General features: G+C 38.9%; 3 non-coding genes across 3 annotated transcripts; all 3 read right to left on the bottom strand.

Annotated features, from left to right (window-relative positions):
* Positions 1-10565: 10565 nt before the first annotated feature.
* Positions 10566-10639, bottom strand: Trnat-agu (transfer RNA threonine (anticodon AGU)). Its single transcript has one exon. It is a non-coding gene; the product is annotated as a tRNA-Thr (tRNA).
* Positions 10640-10719: 80 nt separating this feature from the next.
* Positions 10720-10792, bottom strand: Trnak-cuu (transfer RNA lysine (anticodon CUU)). Its single transcript has one exon. It is a non-coding gene; the product is annotated as a tRNA-Lys (tRNA).
* A 10972-nt stretch (positions 10793-21764) lies between these two features.
* Trnav-cac (transfer RNA valine (anticodon CAC)) lies at positions 21765-21837 on the bottom strand. The gene has a single exon. It is a non-coding gene; the product is annotated as a tRNA-Val (tRNA).
* Between the last annotated feature and the right edge of the window lie 2011 nt (positions 21838-23848).

Below are 23848 nucleotides of genomic sequence, written 5' to 3'. Positions count from 1 at the left end.
GGAACAACCGAAATAAAATATTCAAACGTACCTACGTTCTGTATTTTAATTTAAAAAACCTACCTGTTACCAACAGTTCGTCGAAAATTTTGAGCCATATGTTTGTGACTATTAAGAAAGCGAAAAAAGTGGTCCAACTAAAACATTCATATTTCTTCACGTACTACATGAATATGTAATAAAAATGGGGGTTCCTATTTTAAAAAACGCAGTTGATATCCGTTTGACCTATGGCAGCGCCATCTAGCGGCCAATCATAGCGCCATTTGCTTTCTCCTTTCAAGCTAGACAAGTTTCGTTCTCCGTAGTTTTTTCGCGTGACGCTTATTTCGTGAGATATTTGGCCCAGTCATGATCAATGGACCACCCTGTATTTAGCCATACGATCTATTTGTGGTCGAAATTTAATTACTTGATTTGTAAAATGTTTGCATGTGATTTTCAAGTGTTGAAAATATGTTTTATTACGAAGAAGAATCACGGTAAGGTTGTGATGATTGTTTTAAGCGATCTATTTGAGTCGTGTAAACTGTTAAAACAATTAACTTGATAATTTCTGATATCGCGTTTGTGACGTCATAAGTGTGGGCTATTTTTCCCGCACACATTAAGAGAACCACAGTCCATAATTTACCACGAATTGAATAATTAGTTTAATTACTGTTTAAATAAATAAACAATATATAGCTTGACTCTACTGCCCATTTCGTGCCACGAGATACTCCCAGACCAGCAGCTAAGCCGAACCCCCCCCAGATTTAGTGTAGGATGGCTCAGTGGATAGCCCCTCAACAACTGAACGCAGATCAAGTGTGAAAGCAGGAAGATTTGCTGCTGAACCGTGAAAAAAGGAGCAAAATAGAAACAGCGAACTGTCCAATTTCAACGTATACATCTACATCTACATCTACATGTTTACTCTGCAATTCACATTTAAGTGCTTGGCAGAGGGTTAATCGAACCACAATCATACTATCTCTCTACCATTACACTCCTGAACAGCGCGCGGGAAAAACGATCACCTAAACCTTTCTGTTCGAGCTCTGATTTTTATTTTATTTGGATGATCATTCCTACCTATGTAGGCTGGGCTCAACAAAATATTTTCGCATTCGGAAGAGAAACTTGGTGACTGAAATTTCGTAAACAGATCTCGCCGCGACGAAAAACGTCTTTGCTTTAATGACTTCCATCCCAACTCGCGTATCACATCTGCCAACTCTCTCCCCTAATACGTGATAATACAAAACGAGCTGCCCTTTTTTGCACCCTTTCGATGTCCTCCGTCAATCCCACCTGGTAAGGATCCCACACCGCGCAGCAATATTCTAGCAGAGGACGAACGAGTGTACTGTAAGCTGTCTCTTTACTGGACTTGTTGCATCATCTTAAGGTAGGTAGAATCACGCGGTGTGGTTGTGTGATCATAGTACTGGACTATAAATCTACCTTGTGACCTATTTTTTTTCACCAAATTATACAGTGTCTATCCGCTGATTGATGTGCCGGTTCTTCTGTATCTTGGCATTTGTGATACTATACAGTGGTTATAGAATATGCGTCATGTGGTAAGAATATATTACCGTTGCAAATAAATGTCAAGAATAGTGAGGGCAGGCGAGATGCCACATACACCTCTCACAGAAATGAAAACAATAAATAAACGGATGTGAACTATGTTATAAGGATTTCAAGAATCAAAACTTACAAAATATAACATGTGGTACATATGCAGAGCAAATAGGAGGTACATACATCTGGAGGTCCCTTCCTTACACCTCGCTGTTGCAGACAGACGTCACACTACGACACAGACACAAGTTTGAATACGGCAAACAGATACGCCAATAACCGGATGGACGGTTCATAATTTTGCGAGGATAAAAAATGAAGCGCGACAGAGATTTGAATGCAGATCCCCCTTCTCAGTCAGAGACCGTGACCACATAACCATGGTGCCATGGTTCTTCAGATTTGCTCGACTTCACATCTTGAGCTTGGACCCTTCACTGTTTCTATTTTGGTTCTTTTCTTCACAGGTCAGTACACCTTCTTTCCGTTTTCATGCTTCATCTGTGTTCAGTTTTCGACAGTCTATCCACTGGACCATCTTACTCCTAAATGAGAGGGACGGTATTATGGGGAATTTTCCTTGTGAGCATTTTTCCCACCAATTACCAAATGGCGAAAGGTAGGAGGGAAGAGGGAGAGCAGCTTCCCTGTCTGCCACAAACTGATTAAATAAAGAACATCCAAACTGAATTGAACAATTTATTGTTGACATTGATTCGAAAGTTAATGTCTGAGACCCTTCCTCTATAGCAACTCAGCACAGAATAAGTCTTTCTCTCTCCAATTTCCACATGCAAAAGGAGAATGGAAATGGGGGAGGGCAGGGGAGAGTTGGGGAAATTTCCAGGAGGGGGTAAGTGGCTCAGAACTGAATTTTTCCCAGAGTGGTAGGGGAGGAGAGGGACGGGGAGGACTGTGGGGGAAGGAAACCACTTAGCAGAACAATAGGATAAGGGAAGGGGGATAGGTGGTTTAATTTATCAAGTTAATTACTTAGCATATCAATTTCATATCAAAAGTGTCCCAAGACTGGCTTCATCCCACTGCTACAAACAGCACCACTTTTAACACAAAAAATTGATTCATCCTTGAAGAAGTGATACATGGTACTTCCAAATAGTACGTACTGTTTTGCTTGTAAACTAGTTACCCTCAAATTTTATTTCATCCAATTTCCCGATGTTTTATCACTATTAGTATCAATTGCACTCTATTTAATATCTAAACTCACAAAAACCTGTAGCACTAATGCAACAAACTGTCAGCAGGACATAAGCAAAACATTTCACCAAAGCGAAAACAGAGAGGAGCAAAAATGGTTATTTACAGATGCTGGAAAGAGCATATACGATGTACCACAAACAGAATCGTTGGAAGAAAATTTCCCAGTGTTCTGCAAATACTAATGGTTTTCTGTAATTTAAATAATGCGATCATGGTAGCATACATGACACTGATTCTAACATTTAGTATATAGCAGTCGTTTTTCAGTCTACACCCAATAATGTAAATACCAAAGTAATCAGGAAAGACTATAGACTAACACAGTAACAAAACAATTTCGATTTTTCCCCCATTCAAAAGCGCTTTGTGTCGTTAACGTAACGTGACAGCATAAGAAACCACGTGATAACAGACTGTACAGGGCTTTCGTGTGGATATACATTATTGCGCGGCTGCTCCCGCCGGAGGTTTGAGTCCTCCCTCGGGCATGAGTGTATGTGTTGTTATTAGCATAAGTTAGTTTAAGTAGTGTGTAAGTCTGGGGACCGATGACCTCAGCAGTTTGGTCCCTTAGGAATCACACACATTCAAACATTTTTTGTATGTTATTGTTCTACGGCTTCGAGCAAACAAACTTGTTTCCTATGCAGACAAACCACATTCCAAAAATGGCCGTCGTATTCCCCGTTTCCCTGTGCTGAATATGGACACGCTTCACATCCGCATGCTCCAGATCGCCACACATGTTTAGTGGTCGCTCTGCTCAGGAGAAGTCATTGGTTTCTGTCACATGTTATTGTCAAGCAGAGCGAGACTGGAACTGTTTCTCGTTGCGTTTTGAGTCGCTGCGGCTATCGGAGCTTCCAATATGTCGAATTGACACAAAATGCATACGACAATATTCGTAACACGAATGATTCAGATACCACTTAACGACGGCAAGAGGAGATATGGTTATAATTACGCTAGAAGCAGACATGAGTTACTTAACCAATTCTGGATGAGTCACTGTCTAACCTGGTCTGTAGTTCTTGTAATCTGCCATCTTGTCGCACTGTCAGCGTCTTGGCTATCTAATCTTCTAACTGCCGTAGTTAAGGTTGTGGAAGTAAACCCAGTTCTTACTAGCGCTTCTTGAGTCTTTCATTTATTAATACCATCATACCCGCGACATATTTTGAACGATAGACTGATGAGAAATAAGTATTGCTATCAGACAGAATTTTATACAGCGATTCGGTGCAATGATTAAGCCCTTAATGCCGAGTGCTGGTAATTCGCTGTGCTAATAACTGGAAAGTTAACTGTTTTTTAATGCCGGACTCCGTAGATGCTAATTCTTCATGAAGCTACCAATGCTTCTGACAACTGCTGCATGCTCCTCAGTGTTTATGGTATCTCTAAAGCACCGCAATTTATGATTGTTATCTTTCATCTAGAAATTTATTCAGACATTAACGTGTTAAGGCAATGGCAATGGTAATGACAAGCAATTCGGGAGAAGCAAAAATTCAAATTGCTTCCCTCGACTTGTCCAGTTTGAGATAGTGTCCCGGCTTGTCAAACTTTAACATTTATTTGAATTAACAATTGAGTATACCTTGATTGTTATAACCCATCTTCGCTTCTGCATTCTGGTCCGTTTATAAGTGTTATCTTACTATCAACAAACGCCAGTATTGTTCTCAAAGTTTTCGCATCGGTACCTCACGAATTTACAGTCAGTCTTTCCAACAATATTATTGCTACTTTTCACATTAGCATCCATATTCCCCATGATGGTATCAGTAAGTAAATGAGCTGTCCAAAGACACTTTGCAGTGCTACAGCACGGTAATGCATTGTCCCTCAATAATATATAATATCATTCACTATAAAGTTTATTACAGCCAGTGGCTACGAAATAGTTTAGTGAGTACAGTGGTTATTTAGTAGAAGCCTCAACAAAATGTTGATATCTTGCATGTTTTGAAGCAACCATCGGCCAAGCAGTATTTACGTGCTTTGATAATGACTAGATGGTCGAAGCTGATGTGCTGTCATCAGTTTGCATGTTCGTTTCTCAAATGGAATGCTGTAACTTCTGTACTCGGTGTGTTTGGCTTGAGCTTCCATCTCAAGAATTATTTATGCAAGACACGCAGCTTCTCTGTCATTCCTTCTACGTCTGAAGTATTGGTCCGCTGAGTCAAAAGACTCTTTTGTTTCCATACCTCAATAAGGAAAACGGAATGTTTGTTGGATCACTTTTTGATCCGTTTGCCTGTATGTCCGACTGTTCAAAACCATTTTTCTCAGGAATGGGTAGACGTATCAAATTGAAATTTACGCCACATTTTAAGATCTCTGGTCCGTCGGCCATGTAAAAAAGTAAAGCATCTAAGTCAATGCAATCAAAAGACACGGCCAATCATGTCACAAATTTTGATACACGCAAACTAACTCACCGAAACCTCGACGGTGCTTCTCGTTCACCTAGAATCATGAAATTTGGTAAGAAGCACCGTTTCACTGTCCAAGTAAAGAGAAAAAAACGGAAAATTGTTAATTTGTAAGTAAATCACACGATAAAAAATATATCACGCGAAAATAAGTTTTTCATCCTCTCTTATAAGACAGACCGTCTGTCTGTCCGTCTGTAAGTTCTGTTAAGACTCCTTTTTCTGAGGAATAGGTAGACTTCGCGAGTTGAAATTTGTCACACAGCAAGGTCTATGGTCCCTTTGCAGTACAATAAACGTTAGCTTCTAAGTCAATGGAATAAAAAAATGGTCATTTATATCACATAATTAAAACTCACAAACTCGCTCATCTAAACCTGTAGCGTACTTCCCATTGGTCTAAAATAATGAAATTCGGCAAGAAGAAAGGTTTCACAGTACAAGTAAAAGGAAAAATCTGAATTTGTTCTTTTGAAACTATATTACACGAAAAAAATTGTCACTTGTTATCCGACTATCTGTTTGTCCATCCGTCTTTTAAAGCCCCCTTTTTTTTAGGATCGAGTAGCCGTATCAATTTGATATGTAAGTCACGTAACTATGGTCTTTAGTCCTTTGGTGGTGTGAAAATGTTGTTCTGAAGTCAATGCAATCAAAGATACGGCCATTTATGCCACATATTTTGATACTCTCAAATTCACTCATTCAAATCCGTAGGGTACTTCCCCCTGGACGTACAATCATTAAATCTAGCAAGAAGAAAGGTTTCACAGAGTACGTAATGGACAAAAAAATATCGGACAATCTTTCATTTATCATTATATCCCACAAAACATTTCTTTTAACATTTGTTATCCGACTTCAAACTAAAATTAAACCATTCCCGAAAATACTGAAATCGGCTGGACCGATATTTTGCTAGTATCAGCTTCAATAACAGCCAAAATCGTCGAGATCATCGGTTCTCAAATTTAATGAATTGTCTATATTTTTTATTGTTCAACTAATTCAATTTATACAAGATGTAGCCTCTTTAAGTTATTAAATAATTTTTTAAGAGGTGTTTCCATGCATCTCGTCCGCTGCTGTCTTCTGCCAGTTGAAGCCCGCAACTTTCCTGAGTTCCTTATCCCGGCAATCAGGTGGTCTCCCTGGTGGTCTTGGTTTTTTTCTCTGGGACTCCACTGTAAAACTGATTTTGTCCATCTTCCAACCTTTGTTCGTATAATATGTCCTGCCTACTGCCATTTTAGAGTCTTAACCCGTTCTATAATATCTTTCACTCCTGTTATTGCTCGAATGTCTTCTCTTTTCTGTCGATCTTTCCTTGTCAGACCTAACATTGACCTTTCCATAGCCCTCTGAGCAGTTCTAAGTTTCCTTTTGAAAATTCATTTAAAGTTCAGGTTTCACACTCTACGTTTAAACCGGTAGGCCACACTGATCAAAAACTGTCTTCTTTAAGTAGACTGGCATGTTAGCTTTGAAAACTCGTCCATAATTAATTTTGGCGCTAGTGCTGCTTGCACATGGTCAATTTTTTCGTTCACCGCACAAGTTTCCATACAGTCATCGTTCTATCAAGAATGAAACAGTTCAGTGAGTGCATGTAGAATAACATTAGGAAGCTATTGTAGCTCTTATTGCTGCAATATCCGCAAACGTAGCGTAAATAGTACTTGTTTGTTGGTTGCATTTTAGTTCAAAAGTAATGAATACTTCATTAGCAGTTAAATATTACAAAGAATCAAATTTATGTCTTTTTATTTGTTCGTCTTTGAGCCTTTCGTAATATTTATAAGAATTTCTATCAGAGGAATTAAACCGCCTATACCAGAGTTTAGTATATACTTATGACAATTCATTTGTTAAACTATACTTAAATGAGTTTATCACATATTTTTGACAGTTCATTTGTTAAACTATACTTGAAAGTTGACATTCAAGTATAGTTTAACAAATGAAGAGGTCGGAGAGATATAGTCATAAGCTACACTTTTGTCGAAATTGAGATATTCACACTATGACATTCTTAACGATGCTCACCTCATCTTGGATTGAAGAATTTCCGTCTTTCTGCAGCAAGTTGCAGGTGATGACATAGTTTACTTCTGCACTCTGCCACCTGGTGTCACAGGTCGCATCAAAATGGCTGAATGCTCACATACATCTGAAGGTGCTTCGCACATTCTAGGCATATACGGCAGTGACAGTAGTGTAAGTGAGGATTCTGATCATTTTAACAGTGATGGTGATTGGTCTTGGTGCCCATCAAGCAACAGTACTAGCTCAGAAGATGTTTCGGTAAGTATGCAAAAATATTGTTTACTGGTAAGGTAATCATTGCTCAGTGGCTTGTGACTTTGTTTCTCATAATATTTCTCACACAGTTGATCATCGTCTTTTGTGTTAATGAGAAACCTTTAGAGCCTAATTTGAGTGACTACTGATTGCAGTAATAATATAGTTGTCATAGCTACGAACTTGTAAGAATATTTTTCATTATCAATGCCATTTCAGCAGCATATTATGATTGTGTGGCTTGTGACTATATCTCATGGAAGTTCTCTGACAATTTTTCTATTCATATTGCAGCTTGAAATAAGTAGAGCAAATGAAGTATCACCCCAGAAACCAAGCTCTTCAAGAAAAAGAAATCGCTATATTGATCAGTGGAAAAAAATTAAGACCAAACGTCGACGTATCGCAGGTCAGCAGTATGTGTCTTCTAAAATGAACAAGACTGTTCAGGCAACATCTTTGGGAAGTCCTTGTTGTTGTCCAAATAAGTGCTATACGAAACTACTCGGAGAAGAAGAAAATACTTTCCACTTGTCTTGGGACACAGGAAACTTTAATGCTCAGAAAACTTTCCTAATGTGTTGTATGAAAATGGTACCAAAAAAGCAAAGGTTTGTTTCACTTTTTTTAAACATGAATGGCCCAAATGTCACAAATTTACTTTACCTTGTTCTGCTTCACATTTCTTTATTTCACAGCTATCCAAAAAAGACTACAAAGAAAATTTCGTCTAGAGCTGTGACATTTTCATACAATGTGAAAATAAATGGAATGGAAGTCATGATTTGCAAGCAAGCTTTCCGCAGGGTTCATGGCTTACAGAACCACACAAGAGTAGTGAGGAACTTGCAACAGCAAATGAAGTTGGGTAGCTCAGTTTCAAAAGAAGATGGAAGAGGTTTGTGTATCACATTTTACTATAAGGCATCCATTTTAACCAAATAAAATGATGTTGAAGTATAATAGTAACACGAAGTAATGTTTTAACTCATGTGCTCTTTTGTTTCAGGCAAACATGGCAGTCATCCACATAAATTTCAAGACAAAGCTGTGCAAGGTGTCAGAGACTTGCTCAATGCTATACCAAAACACAACAGTCACTATAGCAGGCACAGTATCCCAACAAAGTATATTTTGGATGTGATCTCACAACCGCATCCTTATTTCGGGACAAATACTCTGAATACGGCAAGGAAAAGGGTGCCCCTACTGCATCGCAAAGCAAATTCTGGGCAGGTTTTGTATCCGAATTTATCATAGACTTCAAACTGCCGAAAAGCGACACCTGTTCAACATGTGAAGGCTTTCTAACAACAACGAGTCACCCAGAATTATGTGCAGAATAAATTAAACAAAGGAAAAAAAACAACTTGAGTGGCATCTAAGAAAGGCTGATATCAGGTAAAATATGATCGTGTCTGTAATTTCTCTGGCTAAAGAGAATGTGAAAGAGCACCTTGTAATAGCAGTGGACATGCAAGAAACGTTTCCCAGGCCAAAACTAACATTTGGCACAGCATTCTACAAGAGGAAAATATGGACATATAAATATTGTATCCACAATTGTGGGTCAAATAAGGGATACATATTTCTGTGGAGTGAGAAGGACAGTGGAAGGTGTTAAGAGGAAGTTGGGAACTGTCTATTGAAATACTTGGAGATAACTAACACCCAAGCCAAAATTCTCCACACAGTTACAGATAACTGTAAGGGCGAGGCAAAGAATTGGTCTCTTATTGCCCTATAAATTACTTTCATTGCCACCAAAAGATTTGAAGCTGTGCAGTATTATTTCACCGTTGTAGGCCATATTAGATTTCCTTTCGATCGTGAGTTTGGTTGTATTGAAATTTAAGCGAGAAACAGGCGTCCAGTAGTATACATGGCAGATGAATAGGCAGAAGTAGTCAAATCTGCTAGTCCAAAAAATTTCATTGTTACGAAAATGCATAGACAAGACTTCAGAATCTTGGGCGATCTGAAGTCATTAATCTCGATACCCACTCTATTCAGATCTCGAGATCCCTTCCATTTTAGTGAAGTGACTCAATTTAAGTTTGAGTATAGAGATCCCTTCATGCTAAGTGTGAAGCACAGCTAGTCAGATATAGGAACTTTAATGTTAGCAAATCTACCTAGCAAGAGGAAAGGAAGACCTGCTGATCAAGATCTATTTCAGCTGCCAATAAAATATAGAAAGCCACTTCAAGTTAATCAGAAAAGATTGATGACATACTGTCTCTCATGGCATACATACCTGCAGCATATCAAAGCCTTTTTCGGTCATGGGCCGGAAATAATGTGAATCATGATGACCTAGAAGAAATCCCTTGATTTCACATTTACAGTGTAAAATAAAGTGTTAGACTGACTTATACGTTGCGTATGTGTGTATGTGAAAATGCAAAAATTGTTAAAAATTACTAGTTGTTATATAATTTTCAAAACAAAACCTCAAAAACGTATTTTGTGTTCTAAATTATTTTCAGGGAGACACAGTCATAAGCCATTTTCGACCACATCATAATTAAAATGACTCTAAAATTAATATAATGTAACAGAAAGAAGATTGTGTGTTTTACACAAGGTTTGCAGTGTATTAAAGAATAATTAAAAGCAAAAAGAAGTGTCTATTTTGTCTTCAACATTTTTATACTTGCATGAAACTTTAAAGCCACTGTATCTCAAAACTAGTTGAATGTGGCTTATGACTATCTCTCTCCGACCCCTTCAAAGGAATTGTCACAAGTATCAGAAATTCTTATAAATATTACAAAAGGCTCAAAGAAGAACACATACAAAAACATACATAGAGAGTTACAACGTAGGCCTGACCGTACTTAGCATGCAAATTGTGATTATGTTAACTTTCTACTGAGTGCTTGTTAGACGCGTGCTGTTTTGGAGTTGCAACTGTCTGCGGAAGCTGTTGCGAAGTACACGTTGGAAGCACGTAGTAAAGTGTGAACGTTCTTTCAATAGTCAACCGTGGAGATGGTTTAGCGAAAGACAAAATTTTTTACTGCAAGGCACCGGAGGGATTCGAACCCTCGATCTCCTGTTTACTAGACAGGCGCTTTAACCAACTAAGCCACGGCGCCACACGGGGTGCAGTTGCCTCCAGTATGATATATGATCTGATCTCGAGCTTCATGGAATGTGTTCACATGATAAAAATGTGCGCCCAACGTGGGGCTCGAACCCACGACCCTGAGATTAAGAGTCTCATGCTCTACCGACTGAGCTAGCCGGGCGGATGGTAAGGGAGACAAGATATTTTATTGTCATTCTTTTAATTATTTTGTTGCTATGGTTACTGATTCTTGTTTACACCACAAACATAACAATTTGAGCATCTTATAAAGGTTCTGCGGTATGCGCCTTGTGTCCACCAGAGGGCGAGCATTGCCACTTTGCCAGGATTGAAAGAGTATCACCGTAGGCCTTTAGTTGCACTAGTCGAACGTTCATCCGATAGATGGCAGCGCCGCGCAGTATCGAGAGATGCATGCTGGCCGTAAGCGACACCGTTGGTTATGGTAAATGCATGTAAACTTGCGAAAATGATGAAGAATGCTGCCGTGGATGAGTTGTTACTATCGTTGCTATCAGCTGATTAGATGATAGATGAAAAACGACGATGCTGAATGAAATGTGCAAGGGATGGTAAAATAATCACTGGTGTCCTATTTACTGCGTTTTTTTTCGCCTTTGAATGAAGATGAACTTGACAGTGTCGTACGAAAACTGCTTCTTGCGTAGTCGTGAAATAACTTGGATTTGGCACCTGGACGCGGTAATTTCTTGTAATAAAACCGTTGATCTTTTCTAGTATTAACCATGCGTTCTCGCTGTACTCAGCGTGACCACAACAAAGGATGTTTTAGGAACTTCTTCCTTTTGCGGAATAACAACTCTGTATTTAGAACACTATTTTGAAAGGTAAAAATGTTACTATACTTAACAGATAGAATATAGAATAACGAAAAATAACTTTTTCGTATAGTATGCACATATCGTTTACGGCGGAAAAAATAATATTTGGCGCATTTCGCGAAATGTTCTGGGATACACTCGCATTTGTATTTGATGTATCTTTTGGCGCAATCTAATGTTGCATTTTCTTTTATTAATGCCGGTTTCGGAGAAGTACTGACTATCTTCTGAGCAAAGTAATTATTGAAATAGTCATTTTACAAGTGCTGTGAAAAGGTTCATTGGATTTGCTGGATAGCTTTTTGTCTGATTTGACAACAGGAAAGCGCTTGCAAGACCGTAAATATATATTCATATGCATCCCGAAGCGCTAGTGATGAATAGCTCAGAAAAAAACAACGAATATTTTTTTCATCTTACGTTTATTGCAACAGAACTTGAAGGTCACAAACGTCCGCAGGGGATGGAGGGAGTTGGGGCGGAGAGGTTGCAAATGGGTGGACTTATCATCTCCTGGAATCTGGATCATTCATTAGAGAATCCTCACACACTTATAGAAGTGATTTCTCTTGATTCCACGAAACGTCTCGTTTAGCCAGTAGTAGCACGTATAGAATTTAGTTCTTGTGGCATGACACTCATCGAAACTGACCAAATCATTAATTCCAAAAATGCTAACTCTGCCGTCTTTTCCACAATTACAATGTCATCATCACATTTTGAAGTTCTTTTATGTCCTCACTATGAACTTTAACGCCCTTTCAAAATTTGTTCTTGGTTTCTTTTACTGTTTGCTGAATGTGTGCACTGAATAAGCAGGGATGGGCAACAGTCGTGTCTCACTCCCAATTAAAATCCTGATTCCCTTTCATGTCCTCTATTTTTACAGCTGCAGTCTGGTTTCTGTACTAGTTGTAGACGATTTTTCGCTACTATATTTGACACCGACTACCTTCAAAATTTTAAAGACTGTGTTTTAGTCAATAAAGGGATTATTTGAACAACATTGCTTGTAAATTAAATTTTTTACTTTGCGAAATCATTTTTAATCTTCGCTCTCATGTTCACTGGAAGAAATGCTTGAACTTAGCGAAATGCCAGGCTTAATTTGCGAGTAGTGTTCGCGCAAATGATTGCAGCTACTTGTGACGGTTACAAATACACGCTGTTAAGTGTTTCTTCCATCACCTCCATTGTTCTCTTTGTGAACAAAGTGGAAAATTTTGCTGTAAAATCCACCAATCATATTTCGGAGCAATTGTCGATTTAGGAAAAGTGCGTCCGACAGAAGCAATATATATAATGTCTATCTACTCAGCCTCACAGAAATTACGTTGTTATTTTACATATTTATCTACATCTATACTCTGCAAACCACACGGCAGGCGGTATATCCCATTGTTAACTGTTATTGGGACTTCTTCCCGTTCCATTCATGTTTGAAGAGCGGGAAGAATGAATGTCTCTGTGCGTGCTATAATAAATTATTCTAATCTTATCCTAATGAGCCCTATGTGAGCAATACGTAAAGGGTTGTAGTACATTCCTAGGGGCATCATTTAAAGCCGGTTTTTGAAAATTAGTTAATAGACTCTCCGGAAGGTTTATGTCTTGTCTTCAAGAATCTGCCACTTCATTTCCTTCAGTGTCTCTGTGATACTCTCCCATGGACCAAACAAACCTGTGACGATTCGCACTGCTCTTCTCTGTATACGTCCAATATTCCCTTTTAGTCCCACATTCTTGAACAATATTCTAGAATCGGACGCACGAGCGACCTGTAACCAATCTCCTTTTTAGAATGATTGCACTTTCCCAATATTCTACCAATAAACCAACGTCTACCGCCTGTATCACCCACGAATGAACGTGTGTGATCATTCCATTTCATATCCGTACAAAGTGTTACATCCAGGTATTTGTATGATTTGGCCGCTTCCAACAGTTACTCAGTGATATTATAGTCATAGACACTACGTTTTTTTTGTTTTGTGAAGCGCACAGTTTTACGTTTCTGAACTTTTTAAATCAAATTGCCAGTCTTTGCACAACTTTGAAATCGTGTCAATCTCTGACTAAATATTTACGCAGCTTCTTTCAGACAGTACTTCATTATAGATAACTGCTAACAGTCTGAGGTTACTGTTAATATTGCCTGCAAGTTCAGTATTGTATAACATGAATAGCAAGGGTGCCAACACACTTCCCTGGGGTACACGTAAAGTTACTTCTATATCTGACGACGAGTCTCCATCCAAGATAACATATAACATACTGCGTCCTCCCTAGCAAAAAGTTCTTTACGTAAAGACGCGTGTCCACTAGCAATAAACTTCCGCAAGTCGCTTGCAGAAGCTACTTCTGCAAGTTCTTTGCATGTGGAAACACCTGCAGCAAGTTGACTTCCGGAAGTTTCGTCGACTTGGAGAAGTAGCTTCCGCAAGCTAATGTAAACGGTTCTCCTAGCTTGCTGCAATTACTTGCTGGACTTGACAGTTGCGGGAAATATATGTTTCGTTCCTACACACCATAAGAAACCGAAGATAATATGGTAAGTGAAACAAATCTAATATTCTGCATATAGTATTTATTACTTTTATTACAGATGTATTTATGTTTACACACTCATCAGAAATCAACTGAAATTTAAAGGCATCTGTATTGCCAGGGTGCTTCCCCTTCTGGTGAAACAACGTAGTTTGTGAATTCATTTCTGACTTCCTTGGTCATCTGTGGCCAATTATGTATGTTTATTGGTTCTAGCGGTATATTCGTTTCTGTCCATATGAATTTGCGCCATTCTCCTTACGTCTGTAAATTTGAGAATCACATGTGCCAGATGGGGCATAAACGGAATTTCTACTCTCTTCTGTGAGTAAAAAGTTGTGAAGAGCACAAATCGCTTTGACAATTTGCCTAGATTTCTCTGGGTCTAGAATAATTTGCATTCGTAATACTCGATAACGTGTGCATTCGTAATACTCGATAACGTGTGCATATAAGCCCAAAAAAGTTTTCAGACACGTTTCTTGCTCTAGAGAGCCGATAATTAAACACACGATTTTGCACTGGCTGCCCTCTAAAACGGTAGGGCTTCATAATATAATTTTTTAGAGCAAATGCATCATAAGAAACAATGACGTAAAGTATAAGCATAGTTCTACCAGGTACATTTCGAAGAACTGGTACATCCAAAGAATTAGACTCAAGACATTCTGACAGTCTACAATTATTAAAAACTCCATCACCAGATATTCTACCATTACTGCCCACATCGAAGTATATAACTCTGTAGTCAGGTCCAATCAGTTCCAATGGCACAATACTGTGATTCCCTTTATAATTAAAGTACACACTGCCTTCTTTCTTGGAAGCCTGTATGACTGTATGTTTCCCATCCATAGCACCAATACAGTTTGGAACATCCCACCTATTCTCAAAACCAGTAGCGATTTGTAACCATTCCTCTTCTGTTGAAGGTACCTAAAATTATAGAAAACAAAATTATATCTGAAATTTACCCCTTTGAAGATAAATATTACATTACAATGTTTATTTTAGGGATCAGAAAACGCCAGCGAAGATAATTAGTGTGAGACAGGTACAGTCCAGGAAAAAGCACAGGAAAGAAGAATTTTGAAAAGAAAAAAAAACGAGGAAAATTCAGACACTATTCTAAACAAAGCAATAGAAGCGATGCACAAACCTGTTGATGAACATCAGGTGTTTGGTGACTATGTGGCATCGGAGTTAAGGTTATTAACACGAATGTCAAGTCGAAAAAAATTAAAGTGGATAAAACAAAAGGCAGTACTCGACGTATTTGAGGAAGATGGAAACTATAACTAATTCTTGGATGACAGGTGAAAGCAGTTTCCTCTGCACGCAATCAGAGTAAGTAATTATTATTTCTGATAGTGGCTAAGTTCATCATTCACAAGGAAACTGCTTCTGCTTAAGCGAATTATTTGTGTGAGTTATGAAACATCAAAATACTAACCTCCAAATACTCTCTTTTCAAACATTCATATAGAGCCACACAACAGTCCGTAACAACTCGAGAGACTGTGCAAATGGGTACTCGGAAAAGGTACATCAAAGAGTGGAAACTATCGTCTAAAAATTAAAAAAAAATAATTCTGTGAAATAAATATAAATGTACGACTATTGACAGTAAGTATTTATTTGACATTTACGTGTTTTATTCTCTTACCTGTGGCTAAAAATCGAAGAGTAATTAAAAGACGATCTCTTGGTGATATAGCTTGCCGCATATTTGTATCCTGTTTCCGAATATTTGATTCCACAATTGACAAGAGGTGTCCAAAACTTGCAAAAGACATTCTCAGAAAGGTTGTAATCTGAGCAAAGTCCTCTGATTTCAGCTCGTTCAGTAGTGTTTCTTGGAAATTAAGCATGAACGCCTCTGTATCCATTTCTTTACCCAAACACTTCCCTTTTTCTTAACTTTTCGTTTTTTATCACGCCATTTCTTTAACAATGACAATACAACACTGGCGGCTGCTCTGGTTTGTGCACACGACACTGTAATCTACAACTTGCCTGTCTCACAACGCGAACTGTAGTGGATACACTTCCGCAAGTACTTGCAGCAAGTTGGTGAAATTAACTTGCCAAAGCGACTTGCAGAAGTCAACTTGCGCAAGTTTTCGTACTAATGTAAACACCTCTGCAAGTACTTGCGAAAGTTACTTGCTAGTGGACACGCGCCTTAAGGAAACTGCGTGGTTTGCGAGTCAAACAAAGGCGACAACTGCCGCTGGAGAGCGCAGATCACGATCACGCTAACCAGCTCGTCCCTTGCGCCGACGGCGCTGTCCCCCGTGAGGTCAGATGTCCCGGCCGCGTCCACGTCAACGTCAGCTGCCTCGTCCCGTGTTGAGGACGGCTTTAGGCTGCAGAGTCGACAAACTCCTTAGCGCCCAGTGGCGGGATGCCGCATGCAACACTCGCGCCTCCTCACAGGCAATGTACAAGGTACATCATGGGGACGCTGGCCTCTCCGAGCATTATCACGACTGATGCAACTTATTTAGTAATAAATGAACATTCTGCCAACGACGTTTACAATTTGACGCGCTGGACAACTACTAGGCGATTACACACCACTCCACTGCTACCCCGATCCTCTCAGGGCGGAATACTACCTGGATTCTTGTCGCTAACGACTCAGTTCCATCACCCGCAGTGGAAGCTTTCCACTCCCAGCCATTACAATTAGTGTTAGCAGTGGGACTGACGTCTGCACAGCTGGTTCCAGGACCATGATTCCATCTGCAACGTGCAGCAATAAAATGCAGTGGAATGAATGTGCTGACTGTTGTGAAAATGACTGGTAATTTCAAGCAATTTTATGTTGTAGAGAAAATTGTGTGTTTCGTTACCGCAGATCCAGCTAGAATAATGTGAAAGCTTACATTGTGATGAAAGAAGAGACCACCATCTGAGCAACTGATTAGATACTGACTGAATGCTTACAATCGACCTTGGATTGACAAAAAGAGCAGTTGGTTCATCTCTCACACACTACATTCCAACACATTTCATCCTTTCCACATTTTGCTCCATCAACATCCTCTTTATCAATGTTTTCTGTGGTCGGCTACAATCCTACAAATGGTGTCTACGAAAGCTGCTAAGTAACTTGGCATTTCTGTGCAAGATTTTGTTTACAGATGAATCATCATCTACAATACATACATACACCTTCGTGAAAATCACTACCGATCAACGGAAAATTCACACTGGCTGAGGGAGGTAATATGTCATCGTGGGGTGTCAGCTTTTCAACAATCGCGTCGAAGGAGCCAGTTTTATTAACGGTACTCCAGATATCCACAATTTTCTACAGTTCCTAACTGTAGTAGTTATTAGATAACATCTCACTGGGCATAATGCAATCCATGGGTTACCAACATAATGGGTGCCATTTCCATTCCGCACATATAATTACAGACATTCTTAACAGAACATTCAAAAAGCTGAAAAAGATATATTTCAATAATGCCAAGAATGTTGAACAAATAATTCTTTGTTTGTTATAGGTTTAGATCATCTTCAGGTACCATAAGTTCATTTACTACAGCCTACATGGCACTGTTCTTACTGTGATGTCAAATAAAATAAAAGTTCACTGTTGTCAACAGTAAATACATTATACGGCCAATAGTAAAATAAAATGCTACTTCTCAGGCAAAAGAAATGCATGGCCGTACTTCAAAACGCATACCATTTATAGAAAATTCTGGTAGATGTTGCGAATCTCACGTTATTACAAACGTTTTCAGTGGTATAACTTTAGGCAATACATATTATTCACTCATTTTGATATGCGTCTTATTTTCATTAGTCCGGTCGGTAAACAAATTGTTGCTCTAAACTCTTCATCTTCCAGTTCTAAATCTACAGTAAAATCTACCCTCATTAAAGTACTGTAATAATGTGATGTGGACCGTAAGCAGTCTGTCATCTGCAGCCTTCGCTGGACAATAAGTGTATTATAATCCAAGTTAGGATACTATGGAACAGTACGACTGCACTGGAAGTTAAATAAATCTCTGTTTTGACCCACCCTACGTTATGGTCAAGACAGTACGACTGCACCGGAAGTAAAATAAATCTCTGTTTTGACCCACCCTACGTTATGGTCAAGCCAACTGTGCATTTTCATCAGCTCTAATCCTCTTATCTATACGAGTTGTAAGTTAATTATTTGATTTCTGTGTTCAGCCAGAGATGTAACGTTACGTTTTCCAAGAGTCTCTGAGTGTAAATCATCATGTTCTTCTCTGGCCCTTCAATGTGAAAATACTAAGGAACTGCTGTATCTACATTACACCTACTGTTCTTGTATTTAATTACACAGCTCCCCTGTGTTGTCTGAAGCACAGCTGACTGATTTGTGCATATGACCTGACCTCTATTTCTGACTTGCGTTGCTTTATGCTGCTTGGAACTCTCGTGCAGTACCTCACCCGTTCATATGCTGCTTAGCTTAGCTGCGATGGGTGGCCACTACGTTTCACGTTGGCTGTGTGTCGTTGCTCTTCTGCTACCAGGAGTTGTAGTTAAATCTCCTACCGTATTGGGAGGCATCCGTCTTCACTCTACAGGCCACTCTCCATATCATTCCACATACCGGATACGTAAGTCAGTCGAGTCCGTGCACGATGCTATACTTCTCAAAGTGCGCCCACCTACTAAACTGTGCATGTAAAATGTTTAATATTAGAACTAGCATACTGTAAGTGAATGTAATCACCATATTAAGCAGCAATTGGACTTTCGATAGCGTTATTACCTAAAAATCGTTGATTTAGTTTAAGAATCAGAACTGTTTTCAAATATTCAACGTATGCAAAGCTGAAGCAGAGCACATCATAATTCGCAGAGCACCTGATCATCTGCAGCCTTCGCTGGACAACAACTGTATTATAATCGAAGTTAGGATACTATGGAAGAGGACGACTGCACTGGAACTTAAATAAATCTCTGTTTTGACCAACCCTACGTTATGGTCACATGATAACTGGACATGCTGGTTTACGTATTGCTAAGGGACCATGTAGTGATTTTTGTAACTGGTAACCCAAAGAATAAGGAGGTGGTCACATATGCTTATTTTTAAGATGATCTATTTGTTGTGGGTGAGACAGAAAACAGGTTCAATTCAATATTCACAAATTAAATCAGATCTGCTCTTACTACAGTCACAGGACAATAGCCACACAGATAAAAAATTAGTATTGATAATAATAATCCAGCTGAACATATCTTTCTTTTTTATTAGGTTGTGATGTCAGTTATAACTGTAATCATGATAAATAGATAAGACTAAACAGATACTGAATTGGCAAGAACAGGATCTGGGAATAGTATAAAGCCAATCGAAAATAAGATACTGTTTGGAGTAAAATTATTTATTGTTTACCCCAGAGTGTAATTTTTTAATTACAAAAGCAAGTGATGTTTGTTCGTCACAGACGCCGAGTTTCAAAACAAACTGTTGGTTCTGAGAAACGCTCAAAAATAAATTAAAATTTACTCAGATTCTGTAGTGCACATGGCAAACAGCTGACACTGGAAATAGTAACAGAAAACCGAAAATAGCATCAGTACGTCCAAAAAAATTAATAAATAAAATAAAATACATATTGAAAACAAGCAGAAAGAATTGTTATCTTACTAGTTTGCACAATAAGGGAAAGCAGAAATCGGAATTAATGTAGCCGTCTGCAAAGCAGACATTTGCACCAATAAATTTGAATCACGAGACGAGAAAATTAGTATTAAAATTTTAAAGTTCTACATACACGGTTGTGATGCGACCAATAGGAACTGCTGTTTCACTAATGTGCAAATTCACTGAAACCAGAAAATTTAGAAGAATGCACACATCTGTGAAACAAGCTTTTGGATGAACGAAATTCAAGCACGCTTCTGGATGAATGAATCACACAGACAAAAAGTAAATAAATAAAAATATAGCTTTGCATACATGGCTGTGAAGCAGCCACAGGGAATTAAATCAATAATAAGGATATTAATAGTAGGCAGTGAATTGAAAATAATGTAAAGTTTGTGAAGTGGAATTTTTGCTTTTTAACTTTACATACACAGCTGTGAAGCACCAAAAGGAATTCCTACTTGATTATTATGCATAATCGTAAAAACAGAAAATTTAAAACATACTCGTCCGTGAAACTGGCAGAGTGATTCACCGAGCACTTTTATAAGCAACGAAATCCCAAACAAACGAATGGTCTTAAGGATACAAATGAGGCAAATGCAGTAATGGCTAGATTTCTGCCGACTTCTCAGACAGTTGCTCGAAATTTCTACCACATTCACTCAAAGTACAAATTAAATTTACACAGCAAGTTAATGACAATCAGTATGCAGAACCTCAATAACCACATAAACACGACGACAAACAATTGAGTCCCTTTGGACAGCTTGTATCAAATACGAAAATAAATACACACATCAAAAAAAGTTTTGCATCACCTCGGTACCAGGAGTCCCAGAACCTGTACAGAAAATTGGAATAGAGATCAAGACAAACATCATTTCCGCACTTTTTATTGCTCATGACAACCACACACATTACATTTTGTACCACCATACGGCGAGAACTTCAGAGGTGGTGGTACAAGCACGTCGTCTTGCATTGAGGCATGCCTGTGTTCGTCGTGGCAAACTATCCACAAGTTCATCAAGGCAGTGTTGGTCCAGACTGTCCCACTCCTGAACGGCGATTCGACGTAGATCCCTCAGAGTGTCTATGTGCCTGTGTTTCTGTCAGTGTGATCATGTGATGTATCTGACCCCATGAATGTGTCAATAAAGTTCCCCCTTCGTGGGACAATGAATTCACGGTGTTCTTATTTCAATTTCCAGGAGTGTATTTTGCAAATTACTTTGTGAATCCGTTGGCATCAGTACCTTGACCATATGACTAAATTAGAACTGTGGTAATGGCGAATGAATTAAAATAGTACACTATGAAACTTTTCTGGTCCAGAGAGTTCAATCCTCCGTCTGCAACAGAATGCGAGAGCGACTCACTGTCAGATATAGCGTCGCTAGTGAGCGCGAGTCCATTCCATTGCCTGTGATTCATTGAACATCTGCTACTATCGTGTCGCAAGTGAAATAGGGCCCGTCGCGTCTTTTAAATCGCCGCTACAGTTTGACAGCAGGTGCGCACGCTAGTTTCACTCTTGCGACAAATATATCGCCAGTGCTCGCCAGGCCTTTAGTTTTTTTTGCTCTCACGACTTGCAGAGCCTTCTCATCCCATTAACATACTTTCAACACCAGGTGGCGTTACCAACCTAGCAGTCTGTGCTCCAACCGTGAGGACTGCTTCTTACTCGCCACAGTGACGATCTGTATTGACGCTTTAAGAGAGCGAATTGTTCATCTTAACCGCAGGAAGCTCTCAAAGAGAGGGAATGATTGGAACAACAAAGAATCACACAGCCTAAAATTCCTTTAAATGCAAAGAAAAGGCTGCTTAAATTACGCACCTTGTAACACAAGATGATGATGGCGCGGTAGTGCAATAATTATTAGTATCTTTTTATCGATCAGGTAGCGTTTTTGATTATTTTCCCATAGCAATTTGTAAATACCGCCACAGTAATTAGGCCATTACCCGAACAATTTGCATTCCGAGTGCTCAATAAAACGAGTGGCGTATGTAAAAATGTTGTAAATGGTATGCATTGCAATTAACATATGAATCAATAAAAAGAAAAATAATCATGTTTCCGCCCGGGATCGAACCGGGGACCTTGCGCGTGTGAAGCGCACGTGATAACCACTACACTACGGAAACGTTGAAATAATGGTGCCATATGAGACGTATAAGCATTTCCCTGCAGGTTTTTAAATAATTGCATTTAAAATGCATTTAAGTAATATCTTCTGCTGATGACTTTTTTATACCATCAGTAATTTTCAAATGACTTGAAGCGGACAGCTTGTGAGTATTTTTCGCTGTACCATAAAAAAACTTCTTCCCTTTCCTTTTGTTTATTAGGAACGCGAGGAACGATTCCTTATATGTATGTACCGTAAATTAAATTGACAGATCACTGGTCAAATGGCTAGTGTGGTTCCTTTGCGAGGAGCATATGCGAGCGACACCGTCACATTTATATAAAATTTTTGCATTTTTCGCTGAAACCAAAACTTTCAAAATTCATAAGAAATTCTTCCTGAGGAAACTTACATCTGTCTTTAGCGACTAGTTTTCTCTGTAAAATTCGCGCATGAGTGGAACAGGTCTGTGATTAATGCATACTCAGGGTCGGCTCCAGGGACTTACTCAACCCGTGCGAAAATTTCAAGAGCCGCTTCCTCCCTCCTCCCCCTGACGCCTTACTTTCACGCATCACACTGATTCGTCTGTTGTGAATATGTCTATAAGATCAAAGCAGCAGCATGTGATGTAATACATTTTAAGATATAACTCCAAACCTAATACGTCAACGAAGATTAATTTACGTCACCGGCAGAGCACACAACTAAAATCTGTTCAATTTTTCTAGTTCCTTGAGCAGAGGATGGGCGTTTTACGGATTAACTGTTTTTGTGTAAATCGCAGGTTCCTGAAAGCACTTTGTACAGAGACGTTTCTCTTCACATGCGGTACATAGTCGTCGCAGGACATAATTAAGGCAAAGAAAGAAAAGCACGTCTATTCACTGCGCACTGAACAATGATTGGAACACCGAAAGATAAATATATGTAATCGATATAATCTACTGTTATTACTGTCAATATTGGTACCAGTGGTTAATCGATTCAAAAATATCTCAGGGAACAATAAAAATAATGTGAAACCTCCAACAATCAGTCCGCACAGGCAGATGACATTTGTCAACTTATTTCGCTATTAGAGAAAACAAACGTAGGCATAGCCTACAACAAATCCACACTATGCAAATGACTGAAAAAGTGTGACATACATAGATCAATCAAACCTAAAATTAATGAATAACGTGTGCGAAAGACTTGACTTACAAGACATATTTTTCTTCCTTTGGCACCAGCGAACTTCTGGCTTCACCAACACTGAGATTATTTCAAGCTCACCTTCAAAATCGACAAGACTAATGCCCTTAGCCTGTCTGTGACTAAAACTGTTGCACAGCTTGGAACATCTTTCACTTAGAATGTCAGGTGACATGTCTTTAATTTTACTAATCTCACACAAAAAATCAAATAAGCTCACTGTGACTTTTGAGTTGTTGAAATCCTCACTCCGAGCGCATATTATAAAATCCAGTACTTTAAAACAAATATCTACTTTGTACTGCAATTCTAGATCTTCAATTTTCTCATCTTCTCCCTCATATTGGAACTGTTACTTCTTCCTTCGCTTTCGTATCTGCGTTGTAACGCCTACGACTGGGTTTTCCGTATCGAGTTGGTTTGTCACTTGCCAGTTCCTTAGCGTGAAGCAGATAATCTTGGAATCCTCCCTGCAGTTTGTGAAATGCCTTGTTATTTTTTCGAGTAAGTCAACAGCTTTCGAAATATCTGCGGTAATATTTTGTAAGTGTCTGCTGACAACATTGATATGGAGTAATACATCATACCAATTACCAGTGAACAAAGGAACGAAAATCACGAATAACGTTTGCCAAACTAGAAGACTCACGTCCAACCATTCTGTCGGTTTTCAACAACGGGATCGTAGATCTCCCCTATGTTATAGCTGAAAGGAGCGATTGCATCGATCCTACTTTGCCATCTTGTAGTACTTAGTGGCTTAGACGTTAGGGTAGATATATGATCATTCAGGACTGCCCAGCGTCGCGTAGACGCAGAAAAGAAATAAT

The sequence above is a fragment of the Schistocerca gregaria genome, chromosome 2, assembly GCF_023897955.1.
Source record: "Schistocerca gregaria isolate iqSchGreg1 chromosome 2, iqSchGreg1.2, whole genome shotgun sequence".
Taxonomy (NCBI): Eukaryota; Metazoa; Arthropoda; class Insecta; order Orthoptera; family Acrididae; genus Schistocerca; species Schistocerca gregaria.
The sequence above is the reverse complement of the archived record's forward strand: the minus strand, read 5'-3'. Positions and strand labels throughout refer to the sequence as shown.